We start from the raw sequence: 7227 nt of genomic DNA, 5'->3' as shown, positions 1-7227 counted from the left end.
AATTTCCTACCCTAAACTTAATATTTGATTAGTAATATGTATTGCTAAGAACTTCATTTGGAAAACTTTAAAGCGGATTTTCCAATATTTTGATTTTTTTTGCACCCTCAGATTCCAGATTTTCAAATAGTTGCATGTCGGCCAAATATTGTCCTATCCTATGATGTATAAATCTAAATTTTGAAAAATTGACACTTAAGACTGGTTTTGTGGTCCAGGGTCACATATATGTGCCAAGAATAACAGCATCATTGTATTGATAAAGACCTGATCACAACGAGCTGTAGTTTCACCGCATGTCATGGAGTGAAAGGTCAGACATAATTTGGTTTGTCACATGTTGACCTGCAGCAGGGCATGCTGGGTAAATATAAACACATCTCTCTATAAACATGTCTCTCATTCTCTCCTATCAGCTCTGCCTCTAAAGATACTGTGGGTGATAGATAAATCTGTCTGAAGAGCAAACACTGATATTTGGAATGCATTTGAAAGCTGGACAAAGACAGAGGTGTGTGTGGTGAAGCCGATGTCAGAAATAAATTATTATATTATTTGAATAGATTTTTAACCTTTATGAAGGGAACTAGTTCTCTAACCATATAAAAACACAGCATGTCATTCATTGGTCAAAAACATCAACTGAATCAATGAAGAGAAATCAAGTCTTGATATGAAATATTCTGGCTATAATTATAAAATCAGATCAAGATTATAACCAGTAGGGATGCACCGATACCACTTTTTCCAGTACTCGCCCGATACCGATGCTTTTATTTTTGGTACTTGCCGATACCGAGTACCGATACCAATATTTTTATTGCATTTGTAAATTTTTTAAATATTGGGTACAGAAACCAAAAGGGTATGTATAATGTTAGTTGGTTAACTTAATTTATCAAATAGATACAGTCAAACCAAAATTTATTCAGACACCTTCAGGTGTTTCATTGTCTGAATATTGCACTTAACACATGCTGTTTGGTATCGGTGTTTGGTATCGGGGCATTTTAACGAGTACGAGTACGAGTACAGGAGCTCAGTATCGGTATCGGTGCATCCCTAATAACCAGTATCCATGAAATTCAGAATTACTCAGAATAACTATTTAAATAAATTCATTGAATTAATTAATTAGTTAAAAATCATGGTCACACTTTATTTTAAGGCCCAGATCTCACCTCAATAAAATCCTAATTTTCTGCTTATTTATAGTAAGGTAGTTGTTAAGTATAGGTATTGTGTAGGATTAGGAATGTAGAATATGGTCATGCAGAATATGTGCTTTGTAAGTACTAATAAACAGCCAATATGTTTATAATAGGCATGCTAATAAGCAACTAGTTACAGGTAATAGTGAGAATTGGTCCCTATACTAAAATGTTACTAAAGTCACATACACTCAATTCTGAATATGCAAACAAAAAAAACTGTAACTGCAATAACAAAACACTTAAACATAATAATATTGCATTAAACTGTTCAAGGTTTGCTGCAACTGTTTGCTACAAACTTTCTGCCATAAAGCTTGTTCGCATGTGAAAATATGAACTGACAAATTTGTCTATAGGTCAGGAGTAAAGTCTTGTAAGAGTACCTCAAGTCAGCAAATGATATCAAAATTCACAATAAATCCATGACTCTGAGCAGCTATATATATATTCAGCATGTTCTCAGTTCATTAAAATGGTTGTTGGAGCAACAGGTCTTGGTCTGCTGGGCTTTGACGGGTCTATATGTCTGGATCTTGATCTCTGGTCTTTAGGAATATAGTACATACTGAATCATTAAAGCATGAAGAACTAGCAAAAGGGTTACATCAAATCGCACAGGGCTTTATATACTAAACACACACACACAGCTGTGAGATCTCACCCTCTCGTAATATCACAGGTGTGCAAGGTGTGAGCAGAGGCCTGTGAACCGCGGTTCTCTCACTGCAGGATTCCCCTGCAGGTACAGCTCAATAAAGACGTGTAAATGCATTCAAGCACACTCGCTCGCTCTCTCTCCTGAGGTGCTTCACCCCACTGAATGGAGGTCTGTCATCGGTGCTCGGGTTCGGATGCGGACAGCTGTTTGAGTCTCCAGTGGTTGAGTAACATATGGCACAGAGCATGTTTAAAAGATGAAACTGGGGTTGTCGTTTGTCAGCAAATTTACAACAATGTCTGAATATGGAGTTTAGTTTGTTAGCATCAGTTCGATGGAAAAAAAAAGAACTGCGAAAAATGAACCCAAAATAATAATCGATAATGAAAGTTTCTCATCTAACTCAGCGTACGTTTATTCTAGAGGGACACCGGTAAACAAGCGGCGCAGCTTTATAAATGAGGCTTGGTGTTTCCTGCGGTCTCTGAAAACAGCACTCGTTTCAGAAACGAGAGAACGTTCTTGTTCTTCTTTTGAAAGGTTCTGAGGAAATGAAAGCGCTTTGCGCACCTGCTATATGAAAGTGTGACGGAGGTAAAGAAAAACGTTTAAGTAAAGAACGAAAGAGTGAACAAATGTAGGGGCGTTTTCTCCAAGAAGGCAAGAGAGGCAAAAAAATTTTTTTAAATCTGAAGAAAAAAAAACACAAAAATATAACAAATATTACAAAACAAAATGTATTTCTAATAAATAAATTAATATAAAAAATGTATTGTATTAGTAACAACAACAACAATAATAATAATCTTTACAAATGAGGCTTGGTGTTTCCTGCGGTCTCTGAAAACAGCACTCGTTTCAGAAACGAGAACATTCTTGTTCTTCTTTTGAAAGGTTCTGAGGAAATGAAAGCGCTTTGCGCACCTGTTATATGAAAGTGTGACGGAGGTAAAGAAAAACGTTTAAGTAAAGAACGAAAGAGTGAACAAATGTAGTTTTCTCCAAGAAGGCAAGAGAGGCAAAAAATTACAAAAAAATCTGAAAACCCCCCCCACAAAAATATAACAAATATTACAAAACAAAATGTATTTTTAATAAATAAATTAATATAAAAAATGTATTGTATTAGTAACAACAACAATAATATTTATTATTATTATTATTAGTTCTGTTTTTATGACTGAAGCCAAAAGCAGAAATACAATTATTTAAAAAAAATAAAACTGTTTTCTGTTATGAAATTTCTTATGCATCCCTGATTGATTTCAAAGTGGAAATAATAATAATAGTAATTATTCTTATTCTTATTATAATTAAATTATAATAATTAGATAAAAAAATTTAAATGATTTTTTACAAATTATTTTATATGACAAATAGTCAAAAGGCAAAAATAAAATCCTTTAAAAACAACTAATAAAAAAGGCAAGTACAGTTGTGAGATATGTTACAAAGCATGTGAAGTACAATAAAAAGTGACTAATGTTTGACAGTTCATTTACAGTATATATTTTTTTCTGAATACGACTCTCCCATCTAGCTGTCAAAAAAACTACTTGATGATCTATCATATCTCTATATTAAGTATGTGCTTGTTACGCTGTTAATTTACTTTCTATTCTCACACATATATCTTGTGATAGTCCCAATACTAGATGAGTAACAAGAGACGTTTCTAAAGTTAGAGACTGAAACTCTTTGTATTGAACGCTCTCGTCTCAGTGAGAAACAATGGCACTGATTTCTTCAGCTCATTACCCCTCTCTCTTTTCCCTTTGTTGTCCACATTTCTCAGAGCAACATCTATAAAACATTTATCAACATTACCACTGCAATGCAGCGCAGCGCAGCACATTCACACCTTGGACAAATTCATACACAGACGAACACGCCAACGCACGGTCCTGACCGTATAGATACACACACACACAAACGCAATGAACTATATTTCACTATTCACACACAGACATTCATTGCTATTCTACTATGATCAAATATGCACATATACTCAACTGAGTCTACTGAGAAGCTCATCTATAATCTGTCTCCCTCTCCACCCCACACACACACACACACACACACACACACGCACGCTCATAAAAGTTAATGCACGCTTGCTGCAGTCAGGATGCTAATTCATTGGTCCCTGTAGACTCTTACTTAAGGTAAGGTTTTAAAGAGGGGAAGATTAGCTATTCATGCACACAAAGACAAGTGGCTAATCTCCCCCTCCCTGTTCGCTTTGATTCCTGCCTCCTTCCATAATTCATCGGCGCTCTTCCGTTCCTGCCGCCCCATCATTTACAGTATATATTTTTTTCTGAATACGACTCTCCCATCTAGCTGTCAAAAAAACTACTTGATGATCTATCATATCTCTATATTAAGTATGTGCTTGTTACGCTGTTAATTTACTTTCTATTCTCACACATATATCTTGTGATAGTCCCAATACTAGATGAGTAACAAGAGACGTTTCTAAAGTTAGAGACTGAAACTCTTTGTATTGAACGCTCTCGTCTCAGTGAGAAACAATGGCACTGATTTCTTCAGCTCATTACCCCTCTCTCTTTTCCCTTTGTTGTCCACATTTCTCAGAGCAACATCTATAAAACATTTATCAACATTACCACTGCAATGCAGCGCAGCGCAGCACATTCACACCTTGGACAAATTCATACACAGACGAACACGCCAACGCACGGTCCTGACCGTATAGATACACACACACACAAACGCAATGAACTATATTTCACTATTCACACACAGACATTCATTGCTATTCTACTATGATCAAATATGCACATATACTCAACTGAGTCTACTGAGAAGCTCATCTATAATCTGTCTCCCTCTCCACCCCCCCCCACACACACACACACACGCACGCTCATAAAAGTTAATGCACGCTTGCTGCAGTCAGGATGCTAATTCATTGGTCCCTGTAGACTCTTACTTAAGGTAAGGTTTTAAAGAGGGGAAGATTAGCTATTCATGCACACAAAGACAAGTGGCTAATCTCCCCCTCCCTGTTCGCTTTGATTCCTGCCTCCTTCCATAATTCATCGGCGCTCTTCCGTTCCTGCCGCCCCCCTCTGGGCCAGGTTTCTATGAATAGATGATTAGGACGTCGGAATCAAAAAATCTGATGAAGAGTCACAAAGCGCACGGTTTCTGTGGCGATAGAGCGTTGATGCGCCGGTGACACGCTCCCGTCCGATCGCCCTCGCTGCCGGGTTCGTCCTTAAACGTTAGAGGGTGTTTGTTTGTTGCGTAGGGTGGCCAGATTTCAACCGGGACACAGGGGGGTGGAGGGAATCCCAGTGAATGCTTCAAAGATGTAGTTTATTTAATCGAAACATTGCCTGTAAAAGATTAAACACTGGCTCTGTCCATGTCTTAGTGAGCTGACTTGATGTGATTGATTTCAATAGAATTTAGTTTAGAGCATAACAACGCAATGTTCAAAAAAGTGCAAAAATACATAACAAAATACATAAATTATGTATTTTAATTGAATTAAACTATTTCTTTTTTCAATTAATTTCTGTACTAAATCATAGGTTTCTTCATTCAGCTTGTGTAATGCATTATGGGATTGCCTTCCTCAAGAAGGATACTTGAGATATTTTTTTGTCCAAAAGAAAGTACTGTAAATTAAAGGCAACATTACTGTTTTGACTTGTTTTCCTGTTAAAATATCTAAGATGCTTAAAACAAGACCGGTTTACTTGAGAAATAACACTGCATAACATACAAATGCTTGTTTTCAGAGATTGTATCTTTAATATGGGTGTATTTTGCTTTACTCCACTGGCAGATATTTTCTCTTCTGTTAAGAAAAAAACAAGTCACAAAATCTGCCAGTGCAGTAAAACAAAATACCCTTATATTCCAGATATAGTCTCAGAAAACAAGTGTTAATAAGTTATGCTTCTCAAGAAAATGTATCTTGTTAAAGGAGCATTTTAGATATTTTAACTACATAATTACACAAAAATACTCATTAGGAATAGGAGTTTTTACAGTATAAACAGCTCAATAAGTTTCTGAACAAAGTTCATGTTTTGCAGAATAGTTAGTGCATATGATAACAGTGTTATCATATGGGGGGGGGGGCATAAAACGAGGAAAATAATTTGTGTAATTGAAAGGAACTGTTGGCAAATTATATGCATATAATTTTTTATATATTGTATTTCTTTTTTTTTTTTTAAATATGCATCCATTCAGTCTTATTTGTATACCTAATATGCTGAAAATGCTTCTTGTCTCATCACATTCAACTATAAAGTATATGAATCACGTAAATTACAGCCTGTATTTTCGATTCAAAACAGCAAAATTTGACAAAAAGGTTGAGTAGGTTGTATCACTGGTTATTACTATTGTTTGTTAACATTTTGATCGTGAAACAGTTGCCAAATATGAAATGTTTAGTTACATCTTACCACGCACTCTTTCGCAGTTAAAAACTGAAGCATTACACTTTAATTCTAGTTCAGTTGGGAATAGTTAACATTGACGAGTACTAATGCTGGGAAAATAAATCGATGCATCGCAAATCGAGAAATGATTCCACATCGATTCTGAGATTTTCTGAATGCATTGCGATTCTTTCTCGAGTCGATTCTGAACTTAGTTTTGAACAGCAGATGGCACTGCATGCTTTAAAAACAGTCGTACTTCTGCTTGTTTCCAAATCCTTACACACACTTGAATCTAAAATAATCATTCATAAAATTCGAAAAGGTTGAAACGAATTACAAGGGCGTTCACAGTGGGCTGTGTTTACATTAATCTGGCGTCATAAAAGCATTCTGAGCCGAGGTGAAATTACAGACTCAGCCGAACGCACAAGCGCTCTTCAGCGCTCTTCTTCATGAGCATTTGAGTGTGCAGATAAAAACTAGATTAGAGCGCCATCTGCTGTTAAAATCTAAGCTCAGAATCGATTCCAGAGAGAATCACGATGCATTCGGAAGATCTCAGAATCCATCCACAAATCGATTCTGCATTGATTTATCGTCACAGCCCTAACGAGTACTGTTAGACCGCTTATAAGCCTAAACATGTAACTTTTGTTGCATTCGGAAGATCTCAGAATCCATCCACGAATCGATTCTGCATTGATTTATCGTCACAGCCCTAACGAGTACTGTTAGACCACTTATAAGCCTAAACATGTAACTTTTGTAACTGTTAAAGGGGTCATATGATGTTGCTTAAAAGAACATTATTTTGTGTATTTGGTGTAATGAAATGTGTTTATGCGGTTTAAGGTTCAAAAAACACATTATTTTCCACATACTGTACATTATTGTTTCTCCTCTATGCCCCGCCTTTCTGAAACGC

At 36.1% G+C, this 7227-nt stretch overlaps 1 protein-coding gene across 1 annotated transcript in view; it reads right to left on the bottom strand.

Moving 5' to 3' along the window:
• Window positions 1–7227, bottom strand: part of mdga1 (MAM domain containing glycosylphosphatidylinositol anchor 1) — a 232265-nt gene that overhangs the window by 49802 nt on the left and 175236 nt on the right. The window lies entirely within an intron of this gene.

The sequence above is a fragment of the Sinocyclocheilus rhinocerous genome, unplaced genomic scaffold (genome assembly GCF_001515625.1).
Source record: "Sinocyclocheilus rhinocerous isolate Xijiao unplaced genomic scaffold, SAMN03320098_v1.1 scaffold304, whole genome shotgun sequence".
In the NCBI taxonomy this organism is placed as follows: Eukaryota; Metazoa; Chordata; class Actinopteri; order Cypriniformes; family Cyprinidae; genus Sinocyclocheilus; species Sinocyclocheilus rhinocerous.
Note: the sequence above shows the minus strand (reverse complement) of the source record. Positions and strands in the feature narration are given on the sequence as shown.